The following is a 24,368-nucleotide window of genomic DNA, read 5'->3' as shown; positions in this document are numbered from 1 at the left end:
ACAAAGCAACTTTTAGTTTCCCTTTTCTTAGAGGAGGAAGAAATCATATGCAATACTTCATCTTTCATTATATTTATTAGAGTTAAAATTCTACATGGCTATGACACAGTTACTGTATTCATCCGATCTGTCCCTAAGCACCTTGGGCTCATCTCTAATATCTTTCATAAACAGGGCACATAACCAATCAATGCTTCATTCCCTGATGACAAACATTCCTACATCACATCAGTATTCTTATTGAGACATAATAATTGGTGCAATCGCAGAGCTAATTTAGGGTCTGCTGCCAATCATTTATTGCCCAATTGTAACCAAGTCTGAATACAGAAACAACACCCATGTTTCATACATACTAGGTGTCTTCAATTGTATCATTCTAGATGTCAGTTGCAAAGGCTGATGCAACATTGCACAATCCAACCTTCAAGCCAGCATGCAGACCACTCCATATTTTGACTACGGTGTGTTCAAATAAAATCTAACAGTACATTCACTTCTTGAGATAACAGCAACTCAGAACATAACAAACTTGCTAAGTTCCATAATTATCTAAAATGTTTTTTTCTCTTTTTTATATATATATACAGACTAGGGATGTGAATCAGGCTTCGGACTATTGAAAATATCGTACGATATTTTCAAAATCATCAGAAATCAGGGGCTCCCCCAAAACGATAGGAAAACCCCACGATATTGTTCGTAGGGGTTCTCTTATCATTTTGGGGGAGGGCAGGAAAAACGGCACACAAAAATAACCCCTAAACCCACCCCGACCCTTTAAAACTAATCCCTTAGCTTCCCCCACCCTCCCAACCCCCCAAAAAGCTTTTTACAGGTACCTGGTGGTCCAGTGGGGGTCCCGGGAGTGATCTCCCGCTCCCAGGCTGTCGGCTGCCACTAATCAAAATGGCGCCAATGGCTCTTTGCCCTTAGCATGTGACAGGGTATCTGTGCCATTGGCCAGCCCCTGTCACATGGTAGGAGCACTGAATGGCCCGCGCCATTTTTAAACCTCGATCAGGCCGGATGAAAAAAAAACCACAATGTGAATCCGAACTGGAATCCGAACCGATTCCGGTTCCGATTCACATCTCTAATACAGACTGTGCTTCTCCCTATAGTCAATCCAAATGTAGAAAACCTTAAGAACCCAGATAAAGGTATTTTTTCTCAAATTCCACAGTTCCTCCCTTTTTCTTAGGTCTTTATATTTAGGGTCCACAATGACTGTAAAGCTCAGTTAAGCCAGATATAGACATGCAACAATCTGAACACTGATCATCTTCATATCTTTAATCCCCATGTGTCCTGATCTCCCTCATGTGAGTGTCTTCATTTATTTTGAGCCAATCAGTATTACTGTCATAAGTTTCATTGTCATGATTTGGGACACAGAGATCACAGTCTTTGTATACATAATAAAAAATAAAGAAAACATTGGCAACCTACACAAAATAACAGGAATCCAACTAATCTTTTTTTTCACACATATGATAATCTTTTTAATGATCATAATCAGGTCCTGTCCTACAGGGAGGTTTCCCTTCCGCTGAAGCTGGCCTGCATGGAAACTTAATCAGTGTCACAGATGCAGGGGGAATTACTACATTTGGTTCTTGCATTTCTTGTTTACGCCATCCCAAGTAGAGAAAACATCCCCATTTTCAATTCCATTGCTTGAAACAACCACTGACTAGGACTTTACTTAAGTTTAAAACAAATGCAGATGTATCAGAAGGATCATTTTCTTGAAACTCCGATGAGGTAGCAGCTGACTCCAGGGGACACCTGGCTGTGTCAGGGTACCGGAGAGGACTTGAAGATGTACCAGCATGTTTAAATGTCCACAGGGCTGGGCGTGCCTCGCTGTTGTTGAAGATGCTCTCTATAATTCCCCTGGACTGCAAACAGTACACAAAGGTCTTACTTGCTTTATACAAGAATGTCTAGGACAAGCACTGTCCCCCAAAGCACAACCTCACTTGGAGGGCTCTGCACCCATGTGGATGTGTGAGATAGGCTGTTCACTGGCTTTATCAATATCTCAGAGAACTGCCTCTGAGTCTCTGGTTGATCAAAATAATTCACTGTGGAAAGTTCATAAGCTTTCTTACAATGGCTAAAGTGCACCCAACAGTCAAGGCCTTATAATATTTAATGCAGAGTCACTCACCAACAGTACTTGATAAGGTCCCTTCTACCTTGGCTGTAAACAGTACTTTCTTTTAAAATCTTTGTAGTATACAAAGTCACCTGGTTGGATATCCAGAAAGTCTGTGTTCTCCAGTGAGTCTCAGTCTGACCTCTCCCGCAGCCGCAGCCAGCTCTCTGCGCCCATGACACCTCATGGTGGCGTCCCCAGGCCCTTCGGGGCCTTCGACCTTCCAGGCTCCTCTCAGCGTGGCTCAGCGTCCTCCTCCATGTCGGGCCCAGGACATCACTGCTATTAATCAAGTTTACTTAGGGAATAGCCACTGCTATTAATTGCATCAGTAGCATGGGATCTTCTTAGTGTTTGGGTAATTGCCAGGTTCTTGTGGCCTGGATTGGCCTCTGTTGGAAACAGGATGCTGGGCTTGATGGACCCTTGGTCTGACCCAGCATGGCAATTTCTTATGTTCTTATGTTCTTACATAACCTCCGTATATAAGGCAAGGCCCTTTCCCAGAACCTCACCTTGGCAAACGGGTCGTCACGTTATTGAAGCTAGTTGCTGTCCTTGTTCCTGTGCCTGTTCCAGTGATCCATCATCTGTTCCTGAGTTCCTTCATTCCTGAGCCTTGTTCCATGTTTCGCTACCTTCTTGGACTGATACCCAGTACTGACCTTGGCCTGTCTCTGACCTTGTTTGGACTGACCACCTGGAACTGACCCCTGCTTGCCTTTGACCTAATTCGGACTGATTCCTGGAACTGACCTTTGCTTTGGCTAACCTCCCTCGGATGGATATCCTGGCTTTGACACTTGTGCTATATTCACTCTCTTTGCTCCTTCTGTGACCACCAGGTCCACCTGTTTTGATGCTGTCTGCAGCCTTCTTCGAGCTAGACCACTAGGTGCTGCCTATCCTGCCTGGATGACCTTCAGTTCCTGCTTCATACCCATGGTCTCCGGTAATCTCTGTTCCGGTCTAGCTCACCTTTTCACCGCCAGCTGAGCACCACTGCTAATCATGGGTACACCTCTCCACCATCTCTCCGGGAGACCCCTTGAGGCACACTTAAGCCCAGGTGGACCAGGAATCCAAGGGCTCAACCAAGAGTGCCCCCCCCCTGCCTCCAGGACCAGCTGAGGCTTTTTTGCTGTTTTTTCCCAGGATTTCTCTGTTTGTTTTTTTTCTGTTTCTCTTCCCTAAGGGTTTCTCTCTGTCTACTGCTGAGCCTGCTGGGACTTCTGGGTTTTGCCCCTCCCCCTTGATGATGTAGCCAACATCATTGAGACCCCCGGAGGATTAAAGCCCAACAGGGTCCCGGTGGGTGACGTGCCCCCCCCTGCCTCCAGGACCAGCTGAGGCTTTTTTGCTGTTTTTTCCCAGGATTTCTCTGTTTTTTTTCTGTTTCTCTCCCTTACAGGTCTCTCTCTGTCTACTGCCGAGCCTGCTGGGACTTCCGGGTTTTTCCCCTCCCTCTTTATGATGCAGCCAGCGTCATCGAGGCCCCTGGAGGATTAATGCCCAACAAGGTCCCGGTAGGCGCCACGCACTGGCAGCGCACTCCGAAGGGGCATACAAAGGGGCATGCCCCTTTGTATGCCCCTTCGTACACACCTGAGAAACCAAGGAACCAACCACAACAGCGCTACACGTCTACCAACTTTTCAACATGGATAAGGAAAATGAAGCACCACTGGAATATCCAATTTCCATCTGCATGAACAAAGGTAAATATGAGAATAATTACTTAAGGAACAATACCAGGGAGAGAACAAAAAAGCCAATAAAATCCTCACACAATAATTTGGAACAGATAAAAAAGGACCCTTTTTCTATTTCCAAAACTCCTGCAATAAACAAACTAATCATTCTAACATTCATCTAAGTAAATGCACATTCTGTGGTAAAGAAATTCCCAATCATCACGGATTTACTATATGACAATAAGCCAAACTTTGTTGCAATAATGGAATCATGGTGAAAAAAAGCAGACATAGTTCTAAAAAATCAAATAGCTCACAAAAATTACGAAGTATTTTCAGTCCCCAGAATTAACAAACACGGAGGAGGGCTCTTACTAATTATTGAAAAAAACTTTAAATGTAAACCCATCCAAATAACACAGCCCCAAAATCATGAAATTGCCATTTTTGATACCAACAATATACAAATATGCCTAATCTACTGCCCACCGAGCCTCCTAGAATTAAATATATTGCCATTAATTGAGTTCCTTACCACACACTTAAACATCTCTAAACCAACCATAGTGTTAGGAGATTTCACCTTCACATGGATACCCACCCTTTATCTAACACATGCCAAGCACTATTAGACGCTATGACAGCATTAAGCTTCTCGATAATAACAAACAAACCAACACATAAAGCTGGACATTCACTGGATCTCACGTTCATCAACCACAATTATTTAGAACACTGCAAATCTGAATACACACAAATTCCATGGTCAGACCATTTCCTTATTCATTCTGACATAAAATTCCTTAAACCCCAAATCAAGCAAAACCATAAACCCCTAGAATGCAAATACAGACCACCTTTTAATATTGAAAAACTAAAAGACAAACTAGAAGATAAACTAATAGATATTGATTTCAACAACAGCAGTTCTGCCACAGAAACTTGGCTAGAAACAACCAAAAAAATTGCTGACGAAATAAACCCCATCAAATTGATACAGAAAAAAGAAGAAAGAGAAAACAACCCCGGCATAATACAAAATTAAAAGATGCGAAAAAGACCCTCAGAGCACTGGAAAAAAAATGGAGAAAACACAAAACATCTGAGAACCTAACTAAATACAGAAAGCATCTAGCTTTCTACAAACAGCTAATACTCAATGTTAAGAGAGAATATTTCAGCAATAAAATTGAAAAATTTGCACATAATCCAAGAACACTGTTCTCAATAGTTTCAAATCTAACCAGTGACAAACAAGAATCACCACAAAACCTACCAGAAACAAAATGTAATGAAATCGCCAAATTTTTCAGTGACAAAATCACTAAACTAAGAGACAAACTTCCAAACACTGCCAACCAAGAAATTAAAATGCAAAAAAGGATGTCAACCCATGGACATCTTTAACTGAGATATCTGAAATGGAAGTGGAACATATGCTAGAAAAGGTAAATCCCGCCCCACACAAAATTGATACAATACCTACAACTGAACTGAAAAAATCAGCTAATATAGTCGCCCATACGCTGACTAAAATCATAAACCTATCCCTAGAAGAAGGAACAATGCTGGATATACTGAAAGAAGCAATAATAAAACCAATAATTAAGAAAAAAAACACTGATCCCCTTATCCTAAATAACTACAGACCAGTATCAAATCTTCCTTTAATAGCTAAACTAATTGAAAAAACGGTACAGAAACAACTAGCTGAACACCTGGATAACAATAACATACTGCATCCTTCTCAACATGGTTTTCGAAAACACTACAGCACTGAGACTCTGCTCCTCTCTCTAACAGATAACATTCTAAGAGGCTTTGATAGTGGTAAACACTACATTCTATTAATGCTTGACCTATTGGCAGCCTTTGACACAGTAAACCATAAAATACTACTAAATAGACTGGAAGAAATCGGATTACATGGCCTAACATTAAAATGGTTCAGATCATATCTAAAAAAAGGTTTTTCCAAGTTCAGATCAACAACACATTATCAGAAAAAATTAATCTCAAAACAGCAGTTCCACAGGGATCAGCCCTATCTGCGACCCTCTTTAACATATACATGCTGCCACTATGCCACTTACTTGCAGGGCTAGGAATTATACACTACATTTACGCCGATGACATTCAACTAATTCTACCCATAGAGGACACTCTAGAGAAAACATTAAACCTAGCCAACATGTACCTAACCATTATAAAACAACTACTGACACAAATGGAACTTGTAATTAATATTGATAAAGCAGAATTTCTTCACTTAGAACGAAAAAATTCTGAAATCAGTCAAACCTCAATAATACTCAAAGCCAACCAGAAAATTGAACTAGCAGGAAAAGTACGTAACCTGGCAATAATAATAGACCCTGAAATCAATCTGAAACAACACATATCACTAAAAGTAAAGGAAGGTTATGCAAAACTCATGGTACTCAGAAAACTTAAATGACTACTAACTCAAAATGACTTCCGAACAATACCACAGGCACTAATCTTCTCCAGCACATATTACTGCAATGCCCTTATGTTAGGACTACCTAATACAACATTAAAACCACTGCAAATACTTCAGAACACAGCAGCTAGAATACTAACTGGAAAAAGAAGGAGGGACCATATAACTGAAACCCTAGCAGAGTTACATTGGCTACCAATTGAACACAGAATTAAATACAAAACCCTATGTATCATTCACAAACTAATTTATGATGAGAAATCAGACTGGTTGAACACAGCATTATGGGTACACACGCCACACAGGAACCTCCGATCAGCAAATAAACCACTCCTAACCATTCCATCAGTTAAAACAGCAAGACTGACCCAAGTGAGAGAAAGAGCCTTATAACAAGCAGGACCCATAATCTGGAACACAATGCCTCCAGAGATCAGGCTACAAAGTGATCTCAAGACATTTAAGAAAAATGTAAAAACATGGCTTTTTAAACAAGCATTTTACAAAGAGACAGGAGAATAGAGAGAAATATTTCAGGAAAAGACAGAAAGGCACCGACATACAGTCTGTTTAAAAGGCCCAATGCAAAGTTAAAAGTGTTTAAAAGAACAACTCTGATTCTACTTTTCGTTATTATCCTTTAATGTAAATCATATACTGTGTATAAACATACAGAGAGCGATACATATGGGAAGCAAAAAATATACTTACATTATATTAAAGAGCACAGCGCTGGCTCTGGAACAACCCCCTTGCTTAGAGCCCTACTGCTTATATATGTTAAACTAGCAAAGTCAGCAAGCAATCTGGTTTCTGCTTGCATGTTTCACACCACAAACTTTATTGCTTTGTCTGCTTTGTCTCCCCCTTATCTTCTCTCCCTTCGCATTCCTTCCCACAGATTATCTGCTTCGTACCCTTCAGTGCCGTCTCCTGCTTCATCCTGTGTCTCACTTTGTTGATTCTGCTGTTATCTATGAAGTCCTGCAAGAATGGTTTATAACTTTTTCTCCAGAGCCTGGCATTCACGGTCTCCGGTATTTTCTGGTATTTTGCTATCAGCGAAACTTGCTGCCAAGCAGAGTCTGCTTAGGACTGTACAGTAGATTAGTCTATGAACTCTATACCACAATAAAACATAACTATAATACTATGTGTGATAAAACTACCAGTGTAAGTACCTTGGTACAATTGGTCATGAATACTTCGCTAAATGACTATGTCTAATGATATATTTATTTATTTATTTAGCGTTTTTCTATACCGGCATTCATGATTAGAAACCACATCATGCCGGTTTACATAAAACAAGGGGTGAGAACAAGAAACGAAAAACAAGTGCAAGGAGAACAAAAGTTACATTACAACAGGGTCTTAAAACTGGGAAGAGAAATTAGAATAAGAGAGACGAATGGAAGAGATTAAAATATTTACATTATTTACATTATGATATGAAATCTATTGTATAGTTTGCTGTCTCTTGTCTATATAACAGGCCATCTTCACGAACAGAGGCAAACAGAAAAAATCGTCTATGACTATATGTGTTATGTCTTAGTGAGAAATAAGTGTAATCCCTCCTTGATGGATAATGGGTGCGACAGATGTCTATGAGGCCTAGGCATTGCATAAGAAATTGCAGACCGGGAATCTGTCCCTTGCCCACCCCAAATCACAAAGATCTGTCTAACTCCGGGTCTAGACACAAATTACAATCACCACTCATAACCACAAGATTAATCGAGAAATTTTCTAAAGTTGTGGTCACTGTCTATAGTACATCTGTTGACCCTCATTGGACCCATATGCTTACCAGTGCAAATTTCACATCATATATGGCACATTCCAGGGCAATGAATCTTTCTGCAGGGTCTGAAAGGGAATTCATTATAGTCAGAGGAAAGGCTTTATGAGCAAGAATGCATACTCCTCTGCTCTTACAGTTATATGAGTACAGCTGCCCTATGCAGACTCATTGTAATTTCAGGTGCTCAGCCTGCGAGAGGTGGGTTTCTTGCAATAGCACCACCATAGTGTTTTTGGCCTTTAAAAAGTTCAATATCCTCTTCCACTTAACTAGAGTACCTATACCCCTAATATAAAGGGAGAAAAAGTTAATCATTTTGCTAGCCATAAGTATCTTTAATAGGCTCTTGTGACCCACTCCTGCACTGCCGTGTCAACCTTGTTTTAAATCATAGAAACCAAGAGAAACCAATTTCCTCTGCCTCCAACTACAACATACATGCATCATTATCCCAAATTACTGTGGCCATGCAGTTTAGCGGGAAATTCTCTCCACTCTTTCGACCACTATACCTACTAAATCCAAGCTAGCGTCTCCACCCCCCCCCCCCCCACACACACAAAACCATCAGTGTTGCAAGGTGAAGGCACGTCTGAGACCCAGCAACCCCTTCTTGCAAAACATTATCCATACTCGCCAGTTTCCCCTCTCAGCTCTATATACTGTACATTCCTCCCTCCCTCCCCATGAGGTACCAATATCCCGCTCCACCCCCTTTTCCCAGTCCAAAGTCCAGCCCCCAGTACATCTTTATATTCATTTTGGAGGTCAGCCATTGCAGTTCGTTCTCCTCGCTACCAGATGCCTATGTTTGGTGACTCCGGACTATGATCGCCATGTCAGAGCCTTTTACACTTCTATTGTCATCTGTCCATGTGCATTTCCACCTCGACTGTCTGGTACAGCCCTTCCAATTGCCATTATTAAATGCAATCACCGGCATCAATGAAAATGTAACAAGGGAAATATAAAGAGAAAAAGAAGAAAAGAAAAGGATAAGTCCCCCCTACAACCTCCCTCCTCTTTCCCCTACCACTTAACAGCTCCAGATCAAATTCGGCTGGGCAGTAGTCCCTCAGATACTGGAACAGCGATCCCTGGAGGTTGAGCTGTAGAGAAACTGAAATATAGTGAGTAGGCAGGGTATGCAAAGTTCATGTACTGAACCAGATGGTAACACTCACACAATGTCTCATAGAAGCCCAGGAGCTGGAATGTATAGGCCCTCGAGGAGCGAGTACCTGGTTCCAGGGAAAGCTTTGAGAGAGCGATGGTAACTCACTGATGTAGTTGGCAGTGATGACTTCCAGGCAGAAGAGAGTACTGAGTAAGTCTGGGAATGAGGGCCTTCGACAAGCGAGTACCGGTTCCAGACTGTCACCTGAAAAACAAAGGAAGAGAGCGAGGCCCTCGAGGAGCGGGTACCCCTAGTAAGTCCGAGGAGGCAGAGTAGCTTAGGTAGAGTAACCCTTGCTAACTTGATGTGTTAGCAAAATCTAAGACCTTATATATCCATCGTGGGTGACGTCATCTTCGGGGGACGCCCCCGAGGTTCGCACCATCACCGGTACTTCAGTCGGGGCCGTGCCACACGCGCACCCCTAGGCCTCCAGGAAACATGGCGGTTTGCAGCGTCCAGCCGGTCCGGGGACGCCAGAGGACTTCGGCAGAAGAACGCTGTGGCAGCCAATCTTCCCGCAGACGAAAAGGGAGGCATTAAGGAATACGGAGAGAGGGCGTCGGGAACCGACGGACACAACAGCTAATTCCCAGCTTTAACAACAGATCTTTAATAACACTCGTCAACCTCTTCCCTAGAATACAAGGCATGATAATACTCCAAGAAAATTTGAGCAATGTCTTGAGAGGTAGACTGCACAACTCCCTGAGAAAATTTGAGATTAGCTATAAATTTTGAGTGGTCTTGAGTTTTTAAGAGACTCGCCAGGAGGCGGCCCGCTTTATTACCAAAGTGAAAAAAATGAAATTGTCGATATCGAAGGGTTCTATTGGCCCTTTGATGCAATAGATTATTGAGAGCCGAATGGGTCGCCTTGTACTGGGGAAGAAGTCTGTCCTCTCCATGAATGTTGATTCTAGTTTTAGAGCCTTCATTTGCTTATCAAGGGAGAGGATATCCGCGTCTGATTTTTTGCGCTTGTGACTAGTATAACTAATGATATCTCCCCGTAGGACGGTTTTAGCCGTTTCCTACAATAGCACGGGCTTATCACTATGCTGGGAATTCAATTGCATAAATTCTTGCCTCTTTTGTAATTATTGTAATCGAACCTTTCACGGCACCTGTTAGAATGTACTATAGTATGCTTTTACCCTCATTAAATATGTGCCTACATATAAACCGTTGTGACAGTATTTAACTTAGCAATGGTATAGAAAAGTTTTCAAATAAATAAATAAATAAATAGGTAAATAAATAATAAGAATGCACTGTTCAAAGTTTTTTTTCTCTTCTCTATAACAAGGAGTCCGTTCCTAAGGGTGGGGCTATTTTCTGTTCAGACTCCTGGAAACTAAAAGCATAACTAAACAATTGAAAATAAAGAAAAAAATTTCCAAACGCATGAATATTTCCAATATTAGTAAAAGTATGGATATAAACTTAAACAAATGTTCAGAACAAGGAATGGATTAACCATTTTTGCCAAACAGGAGTGAGATAATCCTGTGCAGACACTATCATACTCCATCGCTTTTTTCTTGTTCTAAGAAAGAACTGAAAAAAAATACTCTGATTCATATACAATCTCTTCTTATACAAGGTTATTGGAAAATCTAAACATTTTATACTTTAGTGTTTAGTAAATGACTGAACATGGATTCTTGTAGTGTATATTGTCTTTATTTAATTTTTCATAGATAATTCCCTCTTGATTTAAAAACAAGGAAAAATGAAAGATACATTTATTATTTTCTTATACAGGCATCTTAACAATTTAAGCTATACTTGTAGCACTATGTAACACTATGAAAGCCATATTTATCACTTCCCTTTCCCTGAGGGAAATAATAAACATTACAGCTTTTTAACACTATTTTACTTATTGTACTACTATTAATTTTTACTTCCTAAGCCTAAACAAGACAAATAATGAAATAAATGATTTAACTTTTCTTAAAGATATCTTAAAGATATCTTAAAGATATCTGTAATCATCCACAGATGGGTATATTTTGAATTAATCATCAACCAAATCATTTAGCAATTTCAATATAGCAGTACACAAAGAACAAGTCAAATATCTTTTTTAGGTAATGGACAGGAAATACATTTCTATTCACATTTCCTATTACATGTGCAGGAGGTATGATTGTAGTTCATTTGTATTCAAAATAAAACACTAAAACAAAATATTTCATTATTTTTTTTTCTGAAAAATTCTTATCGATAAGTATTTAAAACAAAAACCTGGATGTTTATTCATTCATGGACAATATCATTTCTTTCCTAGGCTTGGAAAAAAGAATAACTGTAAAGTAGGTAGATTCAAGAGGAGAGTGTGACACAAGGTGGAAGAATTAGGTCTCTCGGCAAAGCTTTCCACATGTTTGGGCCATTTTAGGAGAAGGCTGGTGATCAGGTGACCTAAAGACATATTTGTTTAATACCAGGCAGTATTATGAATAAATCATCAGAAAAGTGAAGCTGACAAGATGGCCCATATAGAAACAAATCTGACAAATATCCTGGGTCCTCCTCACCTTCAAAACAATACAAGTATATTAAATGCAATTCTTTGAATGATTTGCAGCCAATGAAACTGCCTGTGCACGGGAGTAATGTGTTATCTCATTTTAGTCCTGGGCCATTGGATACTGAAGCATCATCAGAGCTCGTGACTGACATTTGGGGAATCCCACAGGCATTGAACACTTCAGGGCTCAGATCAAAACCCCAGACCCTTTTTGATTTGAGCACTGATGTGGTCACCTACATGATCAGAGATTTTTCCCTGTACTATATTTTTTGTGTATCACTTCTAATGAGATAAGTACAAACTTTAATTATGATACTTGAATTTTTATTTTTATTAAAAAATATATTTTCTAATTGGATAAGGTTTATCGAATAATACATATTAAAGATTATTATTAAAACTTTTGCTAGGTTGGCAATTGGTAGATGAAATTATCTTCAGTGCTTTCTAAATAGCAGGCAAGAGACTATGAATTAAGTTCCTAAGTACGATGATGATCTGATACCATTTCCTGAAGATTTGCACTGTGTGTATGTGAGCATCTAATATGGTTATTACATGTCAAGTCTAAGTCTCACTGAAATATCAAATCACTTAAGGACTCAGAAAAGTGCAATTAATTAGTCTCTATTGTTATTGCCATTTTAGGGGAGGACGTTTACATGAAAGTCAGAAACATATATAACTAAAATTAAGCATTAAGTAGTTCTCAGTCAAGATTTTATCAGTCCTATAAAGGATGTTACCCGTTCTAATGTTGCTGGAATCTCTGTCTCAAGCAAAAAGAAAAACCCTATGTCATCTACATAAATGTGATAAAATAAGAAGGCTTCATCCAGGATGTCACAGAGGAGCCTTGGATAAATATTGAAAAGGGTCGAGGACACAACAAACCCCTGAGGCCCTCCAGCTAACTCAGGAAACCAATCCAAACTTTTCTGACCATTTCTGACTGCTTCCTGTCAAAAAGGAGACAAACCATTGATAAATATCACCCCCAATAATTAATGTCACAAACACTGCAGCAACTTGACATAACATATAGTGTAAACATGTAATGCAAACTGGGAATTTTAATGCTTTAAAGTATAAAATCAGGCACTTGAGATACAAAAATCCTCCTTCTACATTCCATTAAGAAGGCAGGAACTGAAAACTGTAAAACAAGAGAGAGCTCAAGGAGTAAATGTTTCAGTTGACCTCATGTTTACTGTAACACAATTTTGATTTAAATAGCTTGAATACTGTTTAGTAACTGACATTGTTAACTTCCTGTTTAAAGCTTTTTTCAGGGCCACATTTAACTCTTTGCTTCTCAAGCTGTAAATCAGAGGGTTTAGCAGTGGGAGAGTGAGTATATATGCTGCAGTAACCAGCTTGTTTGATTTCACTGAAGTTGCTGAGCTGGGCTGCATATAAATTCCCAACATAGACCCATATAACAGAATAATGACTGTAAGATGGGAAGAACAGGTAGAGAAGGCTTTGCTTTTCCCCTCTCTAGAACGGATTCTCAGGATTGTGGAGATGATAAAGACATAGGATGTCAGGATCAGGAGAAATGTGGTAAGGCCTGTAAAAACAGACTCTATATAACTCATAGTTAGAATGACTGAGGTGTCTGTGCAGGAAATTCCCTGCAGTGCTGTGTTCACAGAAGAAATGATTGATTACATTGTAGTGACAGAAAGAAAACTGAGATGTAAAGATAGTCTGCGGCAATGCATTTATTAAACCTGCAAGCCATGAGACAGCTGCCAGAAGAGCACAGACCCTCTTATTCATGACTACGGTATAACGTAGGGGATTGCATATTGCAACATAACGATCATATGCCATGGCAGCAAGAAGGGTAATTTCTATCCCCACACAAGCTATAAAACAATACAGTTGTATAATGCATGCAGTGTAAGAGATAATATTACTCTCTGACAGAAGGATTAAGAGTAATTTTGGCACAGTAACTGTCAGGGAAGAGATATCAAGGATAGACAAGTTGGCCAAGAAGAAATACATAGGGGTATGCAGATGTGGATCATCACATACTACAGAGATAACGAGGAGGTTCCCCAGGACAGCCATCAGGTAGAGGAGTGAGAAGAGAGAGAAGAGAGGGAACTGCAGCTCTGGGAACTCCGAGAACCCCAGAATCAGGAATTCTGTCACATGGCTGTGATTTCCTGTTCCCCATTGTTTGTGCTCCATTGTGTGCTGAAGAGAAAAAGAAGACAAAGAGTGAATGAGAAACAAATAAGAACTAGGGAAAACTGAGTGCAAGAAAATATATACAAAAAAATTGGAACAAATGTCTAACTAATAAACTAGAAGAAAGGGAAATATAATGTGTCTGTTAAGTCATTGTGAAATCCACTTTGGCATCCAGGCATTTGACCCTCTCAGTTTTCAATCTACCAGATATAGCTGATGATAAATTTTATCTTATGCCAGCTATTCTAAAGTACTCCATCAGCAAGTGTGGGAAATCTATGACTTTCTACGTGCAATCTGCCTTTAACTTCTCCTAAGTCCTATGGTTACCTTTTATTTATTTACTTATTTGAAAGTGATGATACACTGCTTATTTCAACAAAAATCAATGCTAAGCAGTGCATCTTAAGAAAACATAGTACAAACATTCAATAATACAATAAATCAAAAGTAGGTGTTTGGAATATTCACTGGCACTTTTTTAGTGAGTTTTGCTCTATCTGAGATTCCACAGATCTTCCAAATGGCTTCTTTATATCCCGGGTGCTGTTCGTCTGCCTGCATGTGGGGACAGACAGATGACCGAATATGGTCACCTCGTTAATTTATTCCTTTCCTTTCACAACAAACAAAAAATGCTCTTGAGGCAAAGGGATGCTTACTTTTAAAGTATCATTTTAAAATAAGTCCTGCTTCGATTTGTAAATCTTGGAAAAGGATAGACCTTAATTTTTATTATCTTTCTTTCAGGAGATTTGAACTCATTTCAGAAAGATTAATCCCCCTTCACCCCCATATTTTTAAGCTGCTGATGTTCTATTAGATTTTGTGAGCTTGGTTTTCAGCCATCCTGAATTAAACTTCAGATTATGACAATCTGACCTTTACCAACTTCAAATGTTTATTGGAGAAGTGGAGTCATCATTTGAGCTTCCTCCCAAAATACAAAAGCAGAAAATGCACACATTTTACTCTGGGTGTGATGAGAACATTTTGATATTCTGGCTCTTTGATGAACTTGCCCCAGAATGATCGAGTCAAAGTAGATCCTCTATACTTAAGGATTACTAACGTATCAAAGACTTACATGACAATCACATTTCACAGCAAAATAATTTTGTAACCGGAGATATATCATACTGGAGAACATTAGTACAGATTCAAATCACTTACTTTCCATGATTTCTGCATCTCTGACATGAATTGCCTGATGAGCTGGAAGTGCTTATATTGGTTGGTAAACTCTTGAGATATGATCTCTAGACACTCAGGCCTGGTTAATTGCATTCTGAATCTTAATAATATTCTACATTTAATGGTGAATTTTAAAAGCCTAGTACACACCATAATCGGGTGATGTGCGCAGTTACCAACATCCCTGGCAGTCCAGCGGGGTCCCGCGACTGATTTGTCCCTCCATGCCTGGCGTGACTGCCTCGCTCAAAATGGCGCCGATAGCCTCTGACCTACTATGTCACAGGGGCTACTGGTGCCATAGGGCAGCCCCTGTCACATGGCCATCGGCGCCATCTTGTGCTCCTGCCATGTGACAGGGGCTGACCAATGGCGCCGGTAGCCCCTGTGACATAGTATAGGCAAAGGCTATCAGTGCCATTTTGATTACTGGCAGCCAACAACGAGATCGCTTCCAGACCCCTGCTGGACCCTCAGGGACTTTTGGCAAGTCTTGGGGGGGTCAGGATGCCCCCCCAAGCTGGCCAAAAGTCCATGGGGGTCCAGCGGGTGTCCCGGAGTGATCTCCTGCCCTCGGGCCGTAATCAAAATGGCACCGATAGCCTTTGCCCATACTATGCCATAGGGGCTACTGGTGCCATTGGTCAGCCCCTGTCACATGGCAGGAGCACAAGATGGCACCAATGGCCATGTGACAGGGGCTGACCAATGGTGCCAGTAGCCCCTGTGACATAGGTCAGAGGCTATTGGCGCCATTTCGAGCGAGGCAGGCATGCCGGGGCAAATCGGGGGTTGGCGCTGCAGGTGCACGCTCGTAAGTTCTTGAAATTTACCACAATGGCAGACAGAAAATGAAACAATCCCATAGAGGTAGAGTTCAAAGGTCATAGACCACACAGATATAGATTAACAAAGATATATAATTACTGAGTTTCACAGTCATACTGTTAGGCAATCACAAAGTGTCATTATTACTATTTGCAGTTCCACAATTTTATATTTAGGAGAGGTCGTGAAGTTTATGTTCATGATATGGAACATTCCATTAGGGATGTGCCTTTGTTTTGAATGAATGCACAATCTGCAACATATAGGACCCAATTCGTTGCATTCGTGGGGGTCCCAAAACGTATGGCGGACCTCCACAAATGCAATGTATCATGAATGAATAAAAGCCCTACCGGCCGTCCATTGCTCCTACCATGTGACAGGGGCTGACTAATGGCACCGGTAGCCCCTGTGACATAGTAAGGGCAAATGCTATTGGCGCCATTTTGAATACCGGCAGCCGACGGCCCGAGTGCAGGAGATCGCTCCAGGACCCACGCTGGACCACCAGGGACTTTTGGCAAGTTTGAGGGGGAGGGTCAGGAGGGTGGGGGGTTGTAGTTAATTAAATTTAAAGGGATGGGATGAGATTTTTTTCAACTTTAATGGGAAATGAATGTAATATGTAACTAATGGATGAATCGGGGTCACCCGAAAATGGATGCAACGGATTTGGGTCCCGACAAATACGAATCCCGAATCATATGAATCTGTCCCTGCTGCACATCCCTACTTTCCATCAAAGATCTGATGAGGGTAATACAGGGAATCTCAGAACTGCTTGGGTTTGTTCTTATTTGTATAGAACCATTTGTTAGTGAAATATGTTGTTCTTATTATCCACTGGGTTTATATATTGCCCATATTTGGAGCAATTTTAACAGTTTGGAAATGAAATGTCCAGATACACTGGAGATACCAAATCTCTCAAGTTCAGTCCAGTCCTAGTACTAGCCCCTTGTATATATGAGGGCTTGGAGATCAGATATCCCTAAGAATAAGAACTACCAGACTACAAGTGCCAGCATGCCATGGGGTGAATCCTGGATTGGCTTAACCTGCCCTGAAATAAATGGATCCAGATGGCAATGTGTCACCTCCCTTTACTCAGAATCCACTGACCTGATAATGGGAGCACTGGAATAAATGTTAGAGAAGTTCCTTTTCCTGAAAGCTCTTGTGTTAAATTGAATGCTGACTGACTCCAGGCTGATGGCTAGGAAGGCGTCCTCCTGTAGTGTTGGGGCTTTCTTTTACATAAAATATCAAACTTAAGCTAAACCAGTGTTTTTATTTTTTTTTATTGCTGTTGAACCATTGAGGCTTGCTAATGTTCTATCTGGGTGTGGGGGAGTAATTTAAATACTGAATGTGCTATAAGCATCAGCATTGCTAATAGACTAGATATTTAAAATGTTCCATTTCAGCAAATCAATGAATCTTATTCTACCATGAATATGTAATCTTTCATAATAAAGATATTTCAGTGCTAAAATGATTTTAATATCTTGCCGTATTTAATTAAGGTACTTGCATTTAACATTCTGACTAATATGTACACTTCTGTGCAAGAGTTACACCGAATCATGTAAGAATGAATACAGCACACACAGTCGAAGAGCAAATCTTCATAAGAGCCGCATGCAATCCTTACACTAATAAATGTAAAAATTAATACAGCACAGACAGCTGAAGAGAGGATTTTCATTATATCATAATGCAGGCATCACAGTAATTCAGATAAAACAGGAATATGGCACAGACAGCTGAAAGCAGGTCTTCATCAGATCTCCTGCAATCCTTTCACCGATATGAGTAAAGTATGAAGAACATGGAGAGCTGAACATCATCCGATTTCGGAGTGGCCTCGGAGGGAACAGCAGCGCGCGCCGGGCTCAGCGTGCGCAAAGGAGCAATTTAAGAAATATATGTTAGAAATGTTGTATTTACCAATTGGAGAACTGCCAATTACAAGAGCCCCCTCCTGACCCCCCCAAGGCTTGCCAATAATCCCTGGGGGTCCAGCGGGGGTCCGAAAGCGATTTCGTTGTCGGCTGCCAGTAATCAAAATGGCGCCGATAGCCTTTGCCCATACTATGTCACAGAGGCTTTCGGCGCCATTGGTCAGCTCCAGTCACATGACAGGAGCACAAGATGGCGCCGATGGCCATGTGACAGGGGCTGACCAATGGCGCCGGTAGCCCCTGTGACATGGTAGTTCAGAGGCTATTCGGCACCATTTTAAAGAGCACGGCTTGCAAGTAGCACGGGCACGGAGGGCAAATGGAACCCGGGACCCCGCTGGACCACCAGGGATGTACTTAGTAAGTCTTGGGGAGGGATCGGGATCAGGGGGGGGGTGTTGTATTATAGTTTATTTAAATGTTTGGGGTGGGTTTTAATTTAAAAAAAAAAGTGTCCCTCTCCCCATGCAAACCCGAAAAACAAAATTTCCCCGAAAGTCGGGGAAAATTCTTTTCGGGTTTCGGGGCCTCCGAAACCACAACGAGTTAGGAAATTTCGTTGAATTTCCTAACTCGGGCGAAAAACGAACCACATCTCTAATATATGTTAATAAAACTATATACAAAGTGTACATTATTGAAGATATGTAAGTCAAGGCATGAAGTTGAAAACCAAAAGATGGTAGCAACTAAGAGAGGGAGTTATCTTATGAGGGATCAGAAAGTTAGAACTCAGGGATCTGTTAGGGGCAGGGGCAGGGACGTGGGAGAGGAGGGGTGGTGAGGGTAGCATTTTCCAGCAGCGATACTGCATTCCACAAAGCTTCTAATGTCACAACAGCTTGTTTAACCAAGAAAGTCTTAGCAGAGATATTTATCGATAAAGTTCACTGTTGTTCTTCCAAATCCTGGGGTGTTTCCATCTGCCTCCTTCCTTGGGTGGTTGAATTTAGTGAAAAACCGCCAAAACCACTCAATATCCCGATGTTTTGTTCCTTCAAGTCGGTCATAACATCTCTACCTTGAACTTGCCCTGCTCCATTCATGGATAGGCCTTCCTCGCAGGTCATTCCCCCCATGGACGCCTTCCATCCTAGGTTCCTGGCTGACCCAAACGCGCCGGCATAGGCAGGGGTGGAGGAGTTGCCTGTGCTCCAGGGCTCAGAGATGTTTTGCCAAGCAGTGTCAGAGCTTGCTCCTCCTCCGAAGCTGCAGCTGGCCCTCCCAAAGCATTCTCTGCTGCGGTACAGAATTATTTTATCGTTGTTTGTAACATGGTAAGCTTAAGGGGGGTCGAGGCTCTGTCCCTTACCTTCCCCTTCCTCTTAGTTTGAGACATATTTGGATCACAAGAAATAATTCAGTAACAGCAACTCGAGAGCTCTGGCAGACCACGTCCTATCCTCATGATGCCATTTTGTTTCTCTCATCTTCTCTTAGGCATCTCAGGTTTAATAATTTGTGGTATCCATTCTTCGCTTTTAGGGCAATGTGCTTTTTCAGGTTAAGCTCACTGTCTAGGAAAATACCAAGGTCTCTGGAAAAAGTTGTTAATTCAATTTCATTGTGGGAGTTGTCGACGTTGAGAGATGGAAGGTTGTTTATGACCATTTTTTGATCCAGGAATAATATTTCTGTTTTATTTATATTCAGTATGAGTTTCATGTGATTTAATAACGTCTTTATTACTGATAAATACATAGAGGTTGTTTTAAGTGCTTTTTCAATGGAATCCTGAATAGGTACCAAAAACTGAATGTCATCTGTTAAAGCGGTTTAGTGGACTCTTAGGCCGGCCTGACGGAGAAGATGGAAATAGTCTCCGGACTAGCGGAACAGGCCGGGAGGCAGATACTGGACGGATTGAAGAGAAGGATCTTCACCCTGGAAGGCCGTGCTCCCCCAGGAGGAGCCCGTAGGAGCCGGGCCGCTGGGACTTAGGCGAAAAGAGAATCCGATGAGAAGATCCGAGGTCAAGGCAGGCAAGTCAGGAACAGGACCAAGGCTGGCACTGAAGGCGGACACGAACCAGGACTGGAACTGAAGCAGGCAACTGAAACAGGAACCAGGATCAAGGCTGGAACTGAATCAGGCAACTGGAATAATTACAAGCAGGAACTCCAGAGGCACACTGTAATGATAAGCAAACTTGTTGCAAGGCAGTAAGCTGAGGCAGGCACCAGCCTTAAGTATTTGCCAGGGTCTGACTTCAGAAAGGGAGGCGGGGCGCCCAAGGCAGGAAAGGCCCTTTAACTCCTGGCCTTTCACGCTAGCGCACCCCCCAGGGAGGAGGGGCTAATGCAGTGAAGGTAAGGTCCCGGTTGCGGCACTCGCGACCGGGGCCGCAACATCATCAGCATAAATTAAGTAAGTCATGCCAAGCCTGACAGTAGATGGCAGATTGGTAACATATAGATGATAAACAGTGTGGCAGACAGTGAAGACCCTTGAGCCACCACAGATTCTAGGTTTACTTTTTTGAGGTAGAGTTTTCAATTTTTAGCTAAAAAAAAACCTGTTGTTTAAGTAAGATGAGATCCACTGCATGGTTGTATCTGCTAACCCAATTTCCATAAGTCTGTTTATTAGAATAGTATGGTCGACCATATAAAATGCTGCAGAGAGATGTAATAACACCAGCAGAAATTTTTGACCACTATCAAAGCCTCTAAGCATTGTGTTATGCAAGGTTAATAATAGGATTTCAGTGCTTAGATGTTTTCTAAAGCCATAGGTGTAGATTTTAAAAGGTGCGCGTGGGAGTAGATTTGTTCGCACAACCTGGGAATGGCCATCCTCCGTTCCTTCCGAGGCCATTCCGAAATTGGAGCGGCCTCGGAGGGAACTTTCCTTATGGCCCCCCCACCTTCCCCTCCCTTCCCCTATCTAACCCACCCCCCAGCCCTAATTAATTCTCCCCCACCTTTATTTTACAAATTACACCTGCACGAGCCAGGCATAACTTGAGCACGCTGGCCGGCTGCCAGTGCGCCATGTTCCGGCCCAGGGGCTAGTACGGAAGCCATGGCCATGCCCCCGGAATGCCCCTGGGCTGGAACCCACGGCCCCGCCCCCAGAACGCCCCCCATGATGCGCTGACCGCGACATGCCCCCCTCCTGACATGCCCCCCCAGGAAAGCCCCAGGACTGGTGCCGAGCCAATGCAAGATAGGCTCGGCATGCTCAGGGGGTGGGAGGAGCAGCTTTTCGGGGGTTACGCGCGTATCTTACGCTCGTAACACTTTGAAAATCTGCCCCATATTGTGTTGGATATAAGATGTTATAGTACTCAAGATGTTCTGTGATTTGTTTTTGTACTACTTTCTCTAACAGTTTAGTGTCAAAGGGAAGACTTGAGATTAGTCTGTAATTATTTAAATTGGAAAGATCAAGGTTGTGTTCTTTAATATAGGTTTTATTATTGCACTTTTTAAGAGATCAGGAACATTTAATTCCTTGATATTGAGATTAATTATAGGAGCTAGGACTATGGATATAGAGTGGACTATTGGTTTAATGGGTAAGATCGGAATATTGTCTAAGGATTGTGGACCAGAGTTAATTTTTTAAATTAAAGCCTCTATTTCCATGGATGATGTTTCATCGAAGGCAGACCATTTGGCGTTATCTCTCAATTTGTTGGTTATGAGTAGGATTAATGATGGTCGTTAAGTTAACAATTTTCTGTTTAATGAATTCACCAATTTCATTACATCTCTTAGGCCTGGATTTATTAAAATGCGGTAAGTACCACATGTGATAGCAAAAGGGGTGTGTTTTATGCTAATATAGCATTTATTGCTAATTACCTGTCGGGCGGATTTTAAAAGCCCTGCTTGTGTAAATCCGCCCGGATTTACGTGAGCAGGGCCCTCGTGCACTGGCGCGCCTATTTTGTATAGGCCGCTGGTGCATGCAGAGCCCCGGGACGCGTGTAAGTCCCAGGGGTTTTTTTAGGGGGTGTGTCGGGGGCGGGGCTGAACGATGCAGTGTTTCGGGGGCAGGCCCAGGGGAGTGGTTTCGGCCCGGGCGTTCCGGGACGTGGCTGCGCCCTCCGGAACTGCCCCCGGGTCTGGTCTCGGCATGCCAGCAGCCCTTTTCAGATACTGCAATAAGTGCTGACCTGTTGTATTTCCTGCATTCAACCACTTTGGGGGGAGAGGAAGAGAGAGAGAGAGAGAAAGAGAGCAAGCCTGGCCATAATGTTGTGGCCCATAGCTAGGTATTTGTATCCCTATGGTAGGCCCACCTAGTAACTCGAGGTGGGGATTAGGTAAGAGTGTAGGGGGCTAGGGGCCACTTTGACATTCTACGTGACACCTACGAACAGAACAGTGGTCTCTTGTGAAGATTTGATGGCCTTCGGAGTGAGTGTCCATCAAGCTAGGTTGAGAGAACCTTGCCCAAATCTCATCTTGGAGTGAGTTTCCTCACTCCGAAGGCCATCAAATCTTCACGAGACCTGTTCGTAGGTGTCACGTAGAATGTCAAAGTGGCCCCTAGCCCCCTACACTCTTACCTAATCCCCACCTCGAGTTACTAGGTGGGCCTACCATAGGGATACAAATACCTACCTATGGGCCATGACATTACAGCCAGGCTTGCTCTCTCTCTCTCTCTCTCTCTCTCTCTTTTTCTCTCTCTCAGGGCTTTCAACCCTTCAATTCACCTGAAATCAGCCTTACAGGAGACATCTCAAAGGGCAATGAAACTTTACCACACAGTCACAGTAGCTATCACACAGCTTAATGCAATTCAAAGAGGTGTAATTAAAATCAGCATTACAGCTGTGCGATAGCTCTTCACAGGCAGGCTAACCCAGCCAGCCCACTCTCCACTCCTCCAATTTTCTGAATTTGCATTGCACCATATGATATGGTGCGATTGCATGCGTTAAACACATTTTTGCATGCGGTAAGGGCCTATCGCATGCGTTAAAGGTGTATTGCATGCATTAATGGGGCTTTTCGCATGCGAAAACGCCTTATCACATTTTGATAAATGAATGCCTTAGTCGGTAATAAGTTGTTTTGATTAGTAGTATTTCCTTTTGTTAGGTTTGGACAATGGAAAATAAAGTTTTTGGGTTGTTATTACATTTTTGAATTTTTTTGGCATTCAGTTCTTTCTTGGTATGATTAGTCCGTGCCTTGTAGTAGGCGAGGTATGATCTGTATTCGCCTAAATTGGTGTCAGAGGGGCATCATCGCCAGGTTTTTTCTTTTTTTGAAGAAGAAGTCTTTTACAGTTTCTATTGTTGGTATCGTACCATGGTTTGTGTGTTTTATGGTTTTTTGATTACCTTAACTCGAAAGGGGTTCATTTCTTCTGCTATTGTATTGGTAATTTGATACCAAGAATCTATGGCACAATTACTATTTATAAAGTTTATATTTATGGAATTTTGTTGGAGCTCGGCTAGCATTATAATTCCCATCACTTTCTTACTGATCCCCTGTATTTATCCCATGATTTCTTGAATTCAAATACTGGTTTTATCTCTGCCACCTCCACTAGGAGGCCATTCCATGCATCTACCACCCTATCTATAAATATTTCTTAAGATTATGAGTTGTTAACCTCATTGCATGGTACTTTCTTCTAGTCTCCATTCTGTTGAAAGAGGCTCATCCTCTGCACATGGAAACCTTTGAGATATTTGAATGTCTCTATCATATGTCCCCATCCTCCAAATTGCACGTTTAGTTTTTTAAGTCTAACCTCATATGCTTTAGAATGAAGACCACTGATGATTTTAGAAGCAACCCTCTGGACTAACGTCATCCTGTTTATATACTTTTGAAGGTGCGGTCTCCAGAATTGTGCACAATACTCCAAATGAGGTTTTACCAGGGACCTCTACAAGAGTAATATCACTTATCTGGCTAACTCAACACCTCCAAGTTCTGCCTTGGAATACCCCTAACTAATCCATCTAAATTCTAGCCAGATAACTTATCATGCATCTAGAATTTAGCCAGAAAAGTACTCAAAAGCTTAATTTAATTGGATAATGTTAGAGTTATTTGGCTAAATGTTTTTGAATTTGGACCTCTAAAATACTATCATTTATAGAATTCATAAAACAATAGTAAAGAAAACAGTAGACAAAACAAATAATAAAACATGAAATGATTAACTTAAAATGCATAAGCAGTTACCCTGCAAGCTGCAATATCAATTTTATGCCTCCTGAAAGAGAAGGGCTGTTAAATGATGGCCAAATATTTTGATATCCCAAATAGAGGGTAAATCCCTCAGGAAAGCATTGCACATGTTTCTGCCAATTAAAGAGAAGGCTACTGGAAATGTGACCTGAAGATATA

Source organism: Rhinatrema bivittatum, chromosome 16 (genome assembly GCF_901001135.1).
Source record: "Rhinatrema bivittatum chromosome 16, aRhiBiv1.1, whole genome shotgun sequence".
NCBI classification, from domain to species: domain Eukaryota; kingdom Metazoa; phylum Chordata; class Amphibia; order Gymnophiona; family Rhinatrematidae; genus Rhinatrema; species Rhinatrema bivittatum.
Note: the sequence above shows the minus strand (reverse complement) of the source record.